The following is a 14,935-nucleotide window of genomic DNA, read 5'->3' as shown; positions in this document are numbered from 1 at the left end:
TGAAACTCTTGGGAGCCATTGGTTAAAGCTTGTGGATTAGAGCCACATGGCAATTAACTTTTTCTTTTGTTTTGAGCTATGTAAGGCATGGGAACAATTTTGAAGCATTGTATAATGTCAATAAGAGCCACATGGCATGTTAATGAATGAAGGCAATTGTTTTCCCTTAAAGATGAGTACTTGCATTCAATATTAACACCATTAGGGCGTTCAAAGGGATTTTTTAAGTAAGACAATACAGGTTCCTTTTGTGTGTGTGTGTGTGTGTGTGTGTGTGTGTGTGTGTGTGAGAGAGAGAGAGAGAGAGAGAGAGAGAGAGAGAGAGAGAGACCATTGTGTATTGTTACTTTGTTCATGTAATTGTTGGTATAACGGTAAGATTGTGACCCCTCAACCTACGGGTTGTGGGTTCAAATTCCCGTTGAGTCACCTCTAGATGGACACCTTGTGCTCACCTGGTGTTCACATTAATAGGGCTCTTGCCCTTGGACACTCGAGTGCATCCTTCTCCTCGGGTGGGTCATCCGAGGAGGAGGTTCCTAGCTAGTTGCTACGAGTTCTCTCCGTCATTCCAAGCAAGTGGTGCATCAATTAGGTGATGCCTACACATGGCTCTTGCGTGATGGTACGCGGCCCTTGCACGACCATGTTTCATGGCTAATATTTGGAAGGGATAAGCACCTCCCCGTGCAGACCCTTTGATGCGTTGAATTTTTTTCTTGAAAAAAAATCTAAGCATTGTCTTATGCATATGTAGTCTATTGAGAGTTTGGACATTTGTTATTCCTATTTTTATAAGAGGGCAACGTTGAGCTGGTGGGAACAAAATTGTCGTACAGTTTCGAGTGGGTGCGAGGTGGGGGTAAAGTGAAGATGCCATAAAGGGGGACATTGAGTAGTGGATGAGACACTCTTTGTGTCATCCTCTTGTGTATGCGGTTGTGACTATTCATCTTGTTTTGCTTTTTGGCCCTCTAAATTAGAGACAAGGCATGAAAGTCCTACTTGGATGTAGATCATTCATGCGGATGGCCAAGCCTAAATTGTAACCTATCTCTGACACTATATTATAATATCTCTCTCTCTCTCTCTCTCTCTCTCTCTCTCTCTCTTTGGTGCATGTGCATACACACAAAGGGTTGACCGACCCACTGTTGGTGGTTCCCACTCTAGCATTGCCTTCCTTTGCTTGCGTTTCCTCAATCTGATTCTTCCTCTATTATGAAGATGGTGACCAATTTGAATGTAAACAAGTTAAACAAGGTGAAGACATTCCTACAACAACAAACGATGACCTGGAACCCAACTTACTAGGTGATGTCGTTGCTCTTGAAACTCCAAGAAAAGTAGGACCTACAACATGGTTTGAGGTCAATTTTTTGCCCTTTTAATGTGTAGAGAGAGCAAGAGAGTGCTTCTAACCAATTAGAGGAGGGCGTTCGTTACAAAACCCTTGTTTAGTATAGGTTTTGAATTTCTAAAATGGTTTCTTTTTTAATGTAAAAATTTCACCTCAACAATGTCACTTTTGACTACAAAAAGTGGGTTTGAATCTTCCTTCTTTCCCCTCTTCCCTTTTTTTTCCTCTTTTTCACTCATATTCTTCACACTCCCTTGAAATCTTATAAGCGGGTTTCCTTCTTTCCCCTCTTCTCCCTCTTCCCTTTTTTTCCTCTTTTTCACTCATCTTCTTTACATTTCCTTGAAATCTTATCTATCGAGGTATCCACCAATCCAATAGACCTAGTATATAAAATGAATTGGTGATCACCTACAAAACACTTGACAAGCAAAAGAAGTGGAGTTTAACAACAATAACCAAGGGAGGATGGATGATCATGTTGCATAGCATAAGAAAGCAAGCTCCAACAAGAACTCATTTTTTGTCATGTTGGAAATGAAGAGTGAGAAGATTTTAGGCTTAGTGTAAGCAAGGAGCTCCCATTGGGAAAAGTTTGGATTCAAATTTGGGCCTTGCAAGAAATACATGTCAGCATAGAGAGAGATGTTAAAAGTGATATTTCTTCATTTTTATCAAAAGCAAAAGTGTATTAAAAAAGGCTTAAAGTTTTATCATGGTGTACTTCATTGAATACAAAAGAAAAAGTGCTCATAATTTAGCGTCGCGTATCTCAAAAGATTTCTTGTGCAAGGACTAATTGGCAACGAGGAGTTATGATAAAAAAACGCAGTAAGACACTTGTGAAAGTTTTTCTTTCTTTTATGTTACACTTTTGGTGCAACGTTTGAGATTAGGAGCAAGGGAAATACATGACCATCGCAACGTGAAGCACCATAGAAAATAAGCATGTAGCATTGTCCATGGCTACCAAAGAATCCAATAATGTGGTAAGCAACAACTCTTTTTTGCTCTTTGTTTTTTTGTGTTTGTATCTTGTGTCTTTCTATTTCTGCATAGTGTTCTCTACTTGTGATACATTACATAGAATGGATTTTAATAACATCACATATGCATCCAAGATACCCAATTTTATTTACCAAATCTCATTGCTTACTTGAATTTTTTTTATTATGGGTTTGCAAGATTTCTTACAAGAAAAAAGTTATCACAGTCCAACCATTTCTCAGAGCTTGGATTTACTCTTTCTTCTAGTCTCTCTCTTTTTCTTCATATTTGAATTTGCAAATATTTTCTTATATGGACCTGTCTATACCATTACAACTAATCACCTTAAATAGCAGCAACAACCATTGCTCCAACTTTACAAACCATAAAATGAGATATAAAATCTCGACTAAAAAAGTGTTTTAAAATATGTGAAGATGTATAACTTTACAAAAAGTTAAAAGTTGTAATATAAAATATGTTGATATGCCATTCCAAATTCAATTCCCAATTTTATTTTTATTTACTAAATTAAATCTTCATGGTCACTAGCAATGATTGAGTTAGTATGCACAAGAAAATCTTTACACACTTGCCATCCTTTTTAAGAGCATAATGATTACCATAGAAGAGATCTAACAATCCTTTAATACCATAACCTTGGCACCTATTTTGACTCTTGCAATGCTTTAAGAAACTTGCATTCAAATTGATGGCCACATCACAACTAGAAGACGAAGGATCTTTTTTCTTACTTAAAAATGTACCTGTTTAAACGCTAGTAAGGGTATCTATCAAGTGCCGTATTTATGTGTTTAAAAAAAGAATTGATTAGATGAATTAATAATTAGGGCATGAAAAGTAAAATTGAAGAGTATGTGGTGTTAGATTGATGTCTTTGAAAAAAAAAGACTAATTAGTTGGAACACCAACAAATGTTTGGATCTCTAGTTTTACAAGTCTTCAAAATCACAATAAAAGTGCTCAAATGAGAAAAATGACTCTACCGCTGAATTTAGAACATCAAAAAACATTAACATAGGACTTTCAATCACTCCAATCCGAACTCTAAAGCTCAAGTTATGACCCGAAAAAAGTATCCCAAAACTTGTCTCGTGACCAAAGCGGGAGGGCGGCCCCCTTTGTGACGAGACAAGTTTTGGGACACTTTTCCCGAGGTTGATACTTAAGAGTTAGGGCTTGGATAGAGGTGATTTAAAGCCCCATGTTAATATTTTTTGATGTTTTGCATGCAATAATGGGGTCATTTTTTTCATTTGAGTATTTTTAATGGGAGTTTGAAGACCCGTAAAGTTGGAACATTTACTAGTGTTCCAACTAATCCCTTTCAACCTATGAAATATATTTGCAACGAAATATATTTGCAACGACGAATCTTGACCAATCCATGATGTTGTTCTCACATCCTAAGGATATAAAATAATAAGAAATTTATGACCCAAAAAGAGTGCCACAATGCTAGAAGAGGGAGGGGAGGAGGTGGTGGTCCCCCCCCTCCTCCCCCCCCCCCCCCCCCCCCCAAAAAAAACAACTCAACATTGTGGTGTGACCACTGCTTTGTGTTACTATAGGTTAAGTTATAACTTGAGCTCTAGGGCTAGGTAGCAAGTATGTTTTTACAATCTCAAACAAGCTATGTATAAATTCGAAGCAAAGATCGTGCAGGTGGCAAAGCAATTAGATTGCAAAAAATGTTTCTTACATTAAAAGGCAATGAGCACATGGAAATTTTAGAACAAAGAGCAAAAAATAGTAGAAAGAACATATACACCTATTTCAGCTTATGAGCCAATGTGCTAATCCAAACACATTAAACACATTAGTTTTCAAATATGTGTCAATCTGATAATGTTTCAAGATATTAAAAAAGGCAAAGGGTTGGAACCTTCAAAACATCATTTTCAGCCCTCCAAATGGGTTTTTTTATAACCCATGCAAGACAAGCCAGAGATGAAATTGAAATAAAGAAAAAGCCTTTGAAAGACACGAAATTCGAGAAAGAGTCAAACTAAGTTATGCTTTTAAAAAAAGATGCATGTAGATTAACATAATTTAAGATACAGAAGTAGTTTTCTTTCACTATTGACAAGGTGAAGATTCACATAATTTCAATATTTAGACTTTTTGTAGTCTCCTTTGTGCTATTCTCTGAAAAGAAAGAAAATGAGATAGAAATGAAAAAGGTTAGAACCTCCCTTATGGTGACTCATCTCCCAACAATTTTCTCTGTTTAGAACTAAAAGGCATGCAGGGGTTGGTTAACGACCATATTATGGAGGTTCAAAGAGGGAAGATCCATGGCTTGAGCTTGCACACACAAGGGAGAGGAGAGAGAATATGTGCAAGAGTTTACATCAAATAAAGGATTCAATTTATTCTTAGCATAAGCTTCATAAGCATAGAGAGTTTGTACAAGACTTGTGCTCTTTATATAAGAGTCTCTCTCTCTCTCTCTCACACACACACACACACACAAAAGATAGGTGTTGGCTAGATTATTTAGGTATTTTCCAACAAGGTTGTACACATGGCTTATCCGTCGACATGGGTTACATATCACACACTAGGTGTACACACACATGTACAGGCTATTCATACACATATATACAAACTAATGAGGAGATGGTTTAGAGGTTGGGTGCAACAAGACCCACACTCCAACAAGCCTCCCCTTGTAGTCTCACAATCACAACTCTGCCCTCACACACTCACACACACACACACACACACACACACACACACACACACACATGGGTGTAGGCACACAATCACAAGCCTTCCCTTAAACACAAGTAGGTGGAGGAACACACACACACACACACACACACACACACACACACACACACACACACACACACAGTCCTCCCCTGATCACAAAGAGGGTGAATTTACAAAGAGTGCTACATGGGTATGAATCATAGGATATCATCATCATAAGTTAAGCCAACCATATTGTTGTTTTGGTCATCAGAGCCTTCAGTAGCAACAAGGTTGATTTTTGTCTTACTCTTATCCTTGTAGTGGTTGTTGTTGCTAGTAGAGTTGTTGTTGTTTTTGTCTCTCAGGCAATTGAACTTTGTGGCATGGTTGTTCTTGCCACAAAGTTCATAGCAATCCTTTGAAAGATGATTTGTTCTGTCACAGTGTGTGCACTTTAGATTTTTTTGTAGTTGCGGTTGGATGAGACAACAAAAGCACCATCTCTTTGTGGTTGATGACCATTAAGTTCTTTTTTTCTCTTGAAGAGAGTTTATTACATCTTCATTTTAGGAACTGGGTCTTTCTCTTTAGGCACAATGATGACTTTACCAAAATCTGTATCGGGCACAGCTTTAAGAAGCACATAAATTTGATCTTCATTGTCTATTGGACATTTGGTGTATGTTAACTATGTGGTGCAAATACTTTTTAGCCTATTGACAAGACAAGAGACATCTTATTTGAGTTCCATAAGCAATCGGTGGAGTTGCATCTTTAATGCAATTTTGGAATGCTTGGCAATAACAACATAATGTTGTTCTAAGGTTTTCCATGCTTCATGTGTAGTGATGCATTCATATAAATAATGCATAAAATTGTCATCAATTGATGTGAGAAAAATGCCAAGAGCTTGCTAGTCTTTAGTTGAAAATTGCGCTATGATTTTCTTGGTCTCTAGTGTGTCACCCTCAGCTGGTGGCTTAACGACATACCATAACTACTATCATATTAGGTAGCCCTTGGGTTTTTTCTTACCAGTTTTGAAATCCTTTACCATCAAATTTGTCTATATTTTTATCTCCCCCCATGGTGGTTGCTCCCCAAAGTGATGTGAGAGATGGGTCTCACCAAAAATGCGGCAATGTGTAGTCCTCTTGTACAAGGGCACAATAAAAAGCAAAAGAAAATGGTTTTTTTATTTATTTTGGGGATTTTATTTTTGCCTTTGTGTACAACAAGTGCCTAGATTATTAGGCTCAAGAAGATTGAAAAAAAAATCATTAGAAAAAATTATTATTTATTTATTCTTAAAGCCATACCACTCTTTTTCACCATGCTCATGTCGAGGGTGTGGAATGTCTTCCAAGTTTGTTAAAAAAGATGCGGTGTGTGAATGTTGGCTTTGAGATTCTTCGCATTATTTTCTAGTGTGCACGAGAATCGACTTCTCAAACGAGAATTTGGATTCTCTGTAAAAAAACAGAGGCGATGTGGAGCACTTGAAGCAGATGTGTAGAGGCTTTAAAATAATTCCCATGTAGCAAAAATGGGAGTGCCGTGCACTACCCACAAGATAGAGGCTTTAGTCAACTTTATGAAAATAAAGCTTTGGAAGGAAAACTTAATGGCATCCCACTTAGTATATTGTACAAGCTAGTATGTGAACTCAAGTGAGTGAGAAAAGAATCTATACTAATAGATAAAAGGGGAGGGGATCCCCCCTCCACGTGGCGACTTCTGCTTCATCCGGCTACTCCAGGAGTATTCCGATCTGTGTGCCCTGCAGTCCTCGGCCACACAACGGCATAGCTATACACACACTTGTCGGTGCTCCAAGCTACAGGCTACACACACACACACACACACACTTGCTGGTGCGCACACACATTAAACACGCATGTACGGAGAAAGCAAGCTACAATCGACGCAGGAGACTACTCTCTCTCTCTCCATAGCAGAACCTGGAGGGTCTGCGGGAGTGCGACAACAGAAACACAGAGAGGGAGACGTCCGACGCAAGAGACTACTCTCTCTCTCTCTCTCTCTCTCTCTCTCTCTCTAGCCGAACCTGGAGGGTCTGCGGGAGTGCGACAGCAGAAACACAGAGAAGGAGACGTTCTGCGCCAAGGCGAAACACAGAGAGGGAGACGTTCTGCGCCAAGGCGATAGCATAGACGGAGAGAGGGAGATAGAGAGCGCGCAAAAGGTGTTGCTCCTGGTGGTTGGCTCCAGAGTCGAGTGTCCACGTCCTGCCTCATCTGCAACACCTGCACGCCCTCACTGCTGTCTAGCTGATCAGCCGTCATGGTGGCGATGGCCATTCTCTGCACAGCAGAAGAGCGCACACACATCGCAAACCTCTATCGACACCATTGGCAAGCTCATTCAATGCAGCGTGTCAACACGTGCGCGCGTGTAAGAGCCAAGCTGCCCCACTCACCGGCTCTACCTCAGTGAGTGCGCGCACACACGCAAACACAGCTGTGGAGGGGAAGGAGGGTGTAGGAGAGCGCTGAGAGAGAGAGAGAGAGAGAGAGAGAGAGAGAGAGACTCAATCAGTAGAAGGTCGTACTTATGGTGACTGTGTGTGTGGGGGAGTCATTGTAGACTCTTGGTCGTCAGTGCTCCTCGAGTCGAGAGAGAGAGAGAGAGAGCGGCACGATGGCCAAAACGCCAAAGAGTCGATAACACGACGCCTTTAGGACTGTTGAAGAGAGAGAGAGACATGTGTCGGGTCCCCGGATTTCCTCACTTGGCTTGAGAGAGGTGAGATAGTTGCGAGTTGCACACAACGGAAATTGTGCAGATTGTCAGGCTGTCCCCGGATTTCCTCACTTGGCTCGAGAGAGGTGAGATAGCCCAGTGTTGCACACAATGGCAATTGTGCAGATTGTTAGGGGGAAGGGATTCCGGTTCCCCCCGCCCCCCAACACGTGTCGATACCTCTGCACTCAACGAGACAGAAAAATCCTGTGGGGTGGCCGCCAGTAGTACTAAACATAAAATAGCACGTGCCCTTTACGCGTTTGGCAATTTGGCATATCCCAGGCTCCAGCTTAAAACGGGGGGGAGAGAGAGACAAAATGTACGGCTATTGTCAGACATGCTTCTAGAGGTAAATTTCAAAATTTGTAGGTGGGATTACACTAAACCCAGGTTTTTTTTTAGCACTGTGAATCACAGGTGCCACCTTGCCAGGAACTCAAGGAGCATTGCATTTGATGAGCCTTGCTTATAGGTCTTAGGCGGGTGTTATGGGTGAGAGAGAGAGAGAGAGAGAGAGAGAGAGAGAGAGAGAGAAAGAGAGACTCAATCAGTAGAAGGCCGTACTTATGGTGATTGTGTGTGTGGGAGTCATTGTAGACTCTTGGTCGTCAGTGCTCCTCGAGTCGAGAGAGAGAGCGCGGCGCGACGGCCCAAACGCCAAAGAGTCGATAATACAACGCCTTTAGGACTGTTGAAGAGAGAGAGAGACATGTGTCGGGTCCCCGGATTTCCTCACTTGGCTCGAGAGAGGTGAGATAGCCGCGAGTTGCACACAACGGCAATTGTGCAGATTGTCAGGCTATCCCCGGATTTCCTCACTTGGCTCGAGAGAGGTGAGATAGCCGCGAGTTGCACACAACGGCAATTGTGCAGATTGTTAGGGGGAAGGGATTCCGGTCCCCCCCCCCCCCCCCCCCCCCAACACGTGTCGATACCTCTGCACTCAACGAGACAAAAAAAGCCTGTGAGGTGGCCGCCAGTAGTACTAAACATAAAATAGCACGTGCCCTTTACACGGTTGGCAATTTGGCATATCCCAGGCTCTAGCTTAAAACGGGGGGAGAGAGAGAGAGAGTGACAAAATGTACGGCTTTTGTCAGACATGCTTTGGAAATTTTGAGGAAGTCAATCTCCACGTCCTGTGTGTGTGTGCGTGCGCGCGCGCGCGTGAGAGAGAGAGAGAGAGAGAGAGAGAGAGAGAGAGAGAGAGAGAGAGAGAGAGAGAGAGAGAGAGAGAGAGAGAGAGAGAGAGAGAGAGAGAGAGAGAGAGAGAGAGAGAGATTCTTTGTTCATGCATCTCCATCGCAGGTGAGAGCCTGCGTTTTGTTGTTTCATGTGTCGCGAGAGAGAGAGAGAGAGAGAGAGAGAGAGAGAGAGAGAGAGAGAGAGAGAGAGAGAGAGAGAGAGAGAGAGAGAGAGAGAGCACTATACGATAAGGTTGTGTATGTGTGTGAGAGAGAGCTATCAACAACTATCATGTGTGTGTGTAGAAGTTGGCTCAGTACAACAACGCTCCATAATGCTCTCTGTGTGTGTGTGTATGGAAATAGGCCTGCAGGCTCGGCCATGGAAAAACCATGCTACCACCGCAGGATATGTGTGTGTGAGTGTGCCCATTATCCGGCTGCACCTGCAAGGAGACTTCCAGTTGCACACGTGCTACATGTTTCAGCTACGCCAATTGTAGTTGTGTGTGTGCACACAGCTACATAGATAGATATTAGAGAGAGAGAGAGAGAGAGAGAGAGAGAGAGAGAGAGAGAGAGAGAGAGAGAGAGAGAGAGAGAGAGAGAGAGAGAGAGAGAGAGAGCCCCAACTGCGCCTAACTGACACACACACACACACACACACACACACACACACACACACACAGAAGAAGAAGAAGAAGAAGAAGAAGAAGAAGAAGAAGAACACACATTGCCGCATCGTGTTCGGGAAAAATGAGTCTCAGCTTAATATCCTGCCATTTTCAATTTCAAAAATGCCGATCGAGGACAAGGGGAAAAGAAAAAATTCCGTCCCAAAATAAAGAAAACTAAACTTTTTGAAATCTTCTCTTGGCAAATTCAAGCAAAGCAATTTTCTATGTTTGGAAAAAAAATTCCCGAATTCACCGAGAGAGAGAGAGAGAGAGAGAGAGAGAGAGAGAGAGAGAGAGAGAGAGAGAGAGAGAGAGAGAGAGAGAGATGTACGGGTCGGGACAATGGCACGACCTCAGGCTCGGGCTCCTGGGGTCAATCGTTGCAGCGTCGTAGCAGGTTGTGGGGGCGCCAGCTATGGCGTGGTGAACCAGGGTAGGCCAACAAATCAGTGGCAACAAGCTAAGGTGCACGAGAGAGAGAGAGAGAGAGAGAGAGAGAGAGAGAGAGAGAGAGAGAGAGAGAGAGAGAGAGAGAGAGAGAGAGAGAGAGAGAGAGAGAGAGGCTGTCCCAGTTGTGCGCGAACGCCGAGAACCAGGAAGATGGTTAGTCGTAGTGGGCGAGAGAGAGAGAGAGAGAGAGAGAGAGAGAGAGAGAGAGAGAGAGAGAGAGAGAGAGAAGAAGAAGAAGAAGAAGAAGAACAGACACTGCTACGCCGTGTTCGGGAAAAAATGTGTCTGAGCTTAATATCCTGTCGTTTTTAAATTAAAAAATACCGGTTGAGGACAAGGGTAAAAGGAAAAATTCCGTCCCAAAATAAAGAAAAGTAAACTTTTTGAAATCTCCTCTTGGCAAATTCAAGCAAAGGATTTTTGTATGTTTGAGAAAATGATTTTTCTCGAATTGACACACACAGAGAGAGACAAAGAGAGAGATGTACGGGCCCGGGCAATCTCACGGCCTCACGCCCGGGCTCTTGGGATCAACCGTCGCAGCATCGTAGCAGGTTGTGGGGGTGCCAGTTATGGCGTGGTGAACCAGGGTAGGCCAACGAATCTACGGAAACGAGACAAGGTGCACAAACCACAGAGACAGAGAGAGAGAGAGAGAGAGAGAGAGAGAGAGAGAGAGAGAGAGAGAGAGAGAGAGAGAGAAGAAGAAGAAGAAGAAGAAGAAGAACACACATTGGCTGTGCTCGGGAAAAATGTGTCTCAGCTTAATATCATGTCGTTTTCAATTTCAAATATGTCGGTGGGAAAAGGAAAAATTCCATCCCAAAATAAAGAAAGTAACCCAACTTTTTGAAATCTCCTCTTGGCAAATTCAAGCAAAGAAATTTTGTACGTTTCGAAAAAATGATTTTTCCCAAACTCTCTCTCTCTCTCACACACACACACACACACACACACACACACACACACACACACACACACACACACAGAGTCGTGTGTTGAGTGGTGTGCAGGTTGAAGCACACACACACTCACACACCCTGAGAGAGTGGGTGGGTAGGTACTTTAGAGAGAGAAGACATTTTGAGGCAAGAGAGAGAGAGAGAGAGAGAGAGAGAGAGAGAGAGAGAGAGAGGAAAAATCCACATAGCACTGCTGGAGGCAGCGCCGCCGCCGAAGGCGGCGCCGTTGTACTAGTAAGGGCATAAAGTTGGAGTGAAAATAAGAAGAAGAGCAGACAACATCCATTGCTAAGAAGATGCCTTTGTGCGAGTAGGAGCATGGAGAGACTAGTGTAGAACATTAATTGTTTTTTATCTAAAAAGAAACTAGTGTGTCTTCCGATTTTTTGTCAATTAAGGTGCTGAAATTGAGACACTTATTGGGCTGCAATTGCATGAATAATCAGTGAAATAGGAGCAAATTGGTACTCTATGTAAGTTATAGAAGATTTCTATGCCTATGGAGGACTCTGCTGGTTCTATTACCTATTGTAGTGGCTGGCTAAAGACCCAACTATGGAGGCACAAAGAGGGAAGACTATGGCTTGAGCTTGCACACACAAGAGAGAAGAGAGAGACTCCATGGCTTGAGCTTTCACACACAAGAGAGAGGAGAAAGAATATGTACATGAATTTACATCAAATAAAGGCTTCAATTCATTCTTTTCATAAGCTTCATGAGCATAGAGAGTTTGTACATGGCTTGTGCTCTTTATATAAGAGACACACACACACACACACACACCACTTTCTTCCATGGCTTACCTATAGCTTACCTTGAAACCTCTGTTCTCAAACTTATAAAATTAAATTAAGTCTTACCCTAGTAGATGATTTTTTAGCTCTCCTTTGGAACATAGCCTCGGCTTGCACTATCTCTAATTCTGTTAAAACCTATGGCTAAACTCACCACTCAATCCTACTACATGGTCCTTCCAACTCTTCTACTCATACCCTCTAAAGAACCTCCCTTTTAAATTCTATATTGAACCCCATATAGATTGAATTTAATCCTCTCTCCATCCATTTACCTTTTGGTTACCTAAACTAACATAACCTAATTACTTAAACTAGCTACCGGGGATGTTGTTTACCCTGTATTCTTTGGAAGCTCTGACAATTCAACCTTATCCCTAATCTCAATGTAGAAACACATATTGGGTTTATGGTGTACACCCGCCTGATTACTAATTGTGGGACCTCCATATATATTGACTTTATTCCTCTCTCCATCCATTAACCTTTTGGTTACCTAAATTAACATCGTGAACCTAATTACTTAAACTAGCTACGGGGGATGGTGTTTACCCTGTATTCTTTGGAAGCTTTGACAATTCAACCTTATCCCTAGTCTCAATATAGAAACACATATTGGGTTTATACACCCGCCTGATTACTAATTGTGGGACCTCTCCCTTAGGCTCTCTTTAACTTTAAGCTGATAGGTCTAGTGAAAATACACCCTCCAACTTATTTTTTTTGGAAATTATTACCCCCTGGCCGAGGTGGGTACTGGCCTTTTAATTTCATGCCCCCCGAGCAGGAAGTGCCTATCTGAAGAGCTAGTGCCAAGCCTATCTGGTCCTCCATTCTCTATCTCTTTCTTCCCTGTGCATCTGCCATACACCCCTTTTAGCTAGACCGCACAGCTATTGGCCTTTGAACCGATCTTGTAAGCTTAACTTGGGGGATATTCTACGCACAACGGACATGAACCACCTCCAGTTTCCACCACTACATATTAAGGTGAGGGTTGAATCTTCCCCTCACTTAGCCTTGAATCTTGTTTTGTCTTGCATTCTGTTGAGTGAGGGTTGTGGTGTGTCTGTCGGCTTGTTGTCTTCACTATGGAGATTATAGAGAAGTGTGAGAACTCTCAAGTTGGTGCCGATATTTATTTTCATGGTTTTGCTACTCTAAGCTAATACTATTTCAAAAAATTGAACTTCTGTGAGGATCTAGTGGCTGTGGCTGATCTACTTCACTTTTTTTATTAGCATTATGATTAGTATGGTGCGTTGGTTATTGTTTTTCTAAAAAGGGACGTGCTGCTTATTATTTTTCTAAAAAGGTTGTGATAAAACACTTGTGATCATTGCAAAATGGTTATATTCCATGAGATTGCTTGAGCAATGTTTGGATCCTTCTTATTGATGCTAATTTATTGGGTTTTTTTTTTTATAAAGGGATGGTTCATATTTTTTGGTTGATATGGAGTTTGTCTTGCTTAGTCTTTGGATTGTGACTGAGTGCATAAACTTGGTGCTTCTTTTTGAGACCAACACGACTAATTCATCTCCAAATAAGCATAGAATTTTGCTCATCACTTGTTTGTCGTAGGACATATCAGTAATACCTTTATACTCCCAACCAATAATCTAAGGGTTAGCATACCTACCTGGCTTGTAATAATTAGGAATAATTTAACCTCTATTGGTTACCTTTATAAACTTTTTTTCTGCACTAGAGATGGCATATGGCTACAGTCGGTTACTACTTCCTTTCGGAACTTTTGTATCATTGATGGTATTTGGATGCACTATATGCATACAAATCCTTGGAATGAACAAACTAATTGTGTAGTGGATGAATGGGATAAAACTCCCTTGACTATGTTTTATGAAACAACATAGTAACTCTATGTGGTAACAAGGGGAAGCTAGTCGTTGTAACTTCTACTAGGCCACACCTCTAAGCTTTTTTTCATAGTACATACTTTTCCTATCGGATAACACTGTTCACTCATGAAATTTTTACTGACACTATTAGAGCACCCTCATTGCTAAGATTGGTGAACCTTTTTTATGGTAAAGTAGCCAAATACTTTTATGGAGCTTTATGGACAGTCAATATATTGTGTTGAGTTTTACCAAGAAATGATTAATCAGTCAATTTCATTAGGACATGGAAGTGATTTTTTTTTTTTGACTAAAGATATATTCAAACAATAGAAGTGATTATACTTTGACCTTGGATTTTAGCAAGTACATTTTTTAAAACTTAAAAAGGTTTGACAAAATAAAAAGTTTTCATGGGGGTAAAACACTTGGATTAGAAGGGGTGATGGCCTTTTGATTAGAATTTAATCTATTTAACTTCTATTTAATATGTATATTTTTTTCTTTTAAAAAGGGGGGTTACTACCTATTTTTATAAACTATTATAACGATTTTCCACTAAAATAGAAGGGGTGATGGCCTGCTAATCTCAAGTTTAAAACAAAATTAGAAAAAAAAAAAAACACAAACACATTTTACATTTGTTAAGTAGGGGTAATGAGTTCAATGTTTTTTTTTTTTGGGCTAAAAATCGCCAATTTGGCGAATCTTGAAATTTTTGAGCTTTTTTTTGGCTCTCATTGGTGTACACCTTAAGATGTTTTTCGCCAGGCTTTGCTATAAGGTTTTGTATCTTGGGGTAGCTAGTCGCCAAAGATATGTCCACTGAAGGACTTGATGGCAGGGGAGATTGAGGGCCAAGTAGGTTTGATGAAACACATCACATTATGACATGGGACCCAAAATATTAAAGCCTGCGTGTGGTTGTAAAGTTTTGTTATATGGAGTTTTAATGGGCTCCTATCATCATAATTACTTTTCTTTTCACTCTTCTAACTTTTCTATGATTGACCTATGCATGATTAACTATATTTTATGTAGGAGGTATGAGATCTTCACACTTCCTCATTTAGTTTTCATCTAGATTTCAAAGACTAAGCTTACCCTACTCAACAAGATGTTGTCTCCTAGCAAAACCCTAATACATATAAGGTTCATTGTGACATTGATA

The sequence above is a fragment of the Adiantum capillus-veneris genome, chromosome 29, assembly GCF_014529385.1.
Source record: "Adiantum capillus-veneris isolate H3 chromosome 29, ASM1452938v2, whole genome shotgun sequence".
In the NCBI taxonomy this organism is placed as follows: Eukaryota; Viridiplantae; Streptophyta; class Polypodiopsida; order Polypodiales; family Pteridaceae; genus Adiantum; species Adiantum capillus-veneris.
This window is presented reverse-complemented; position numbering follows the sequence as displayed.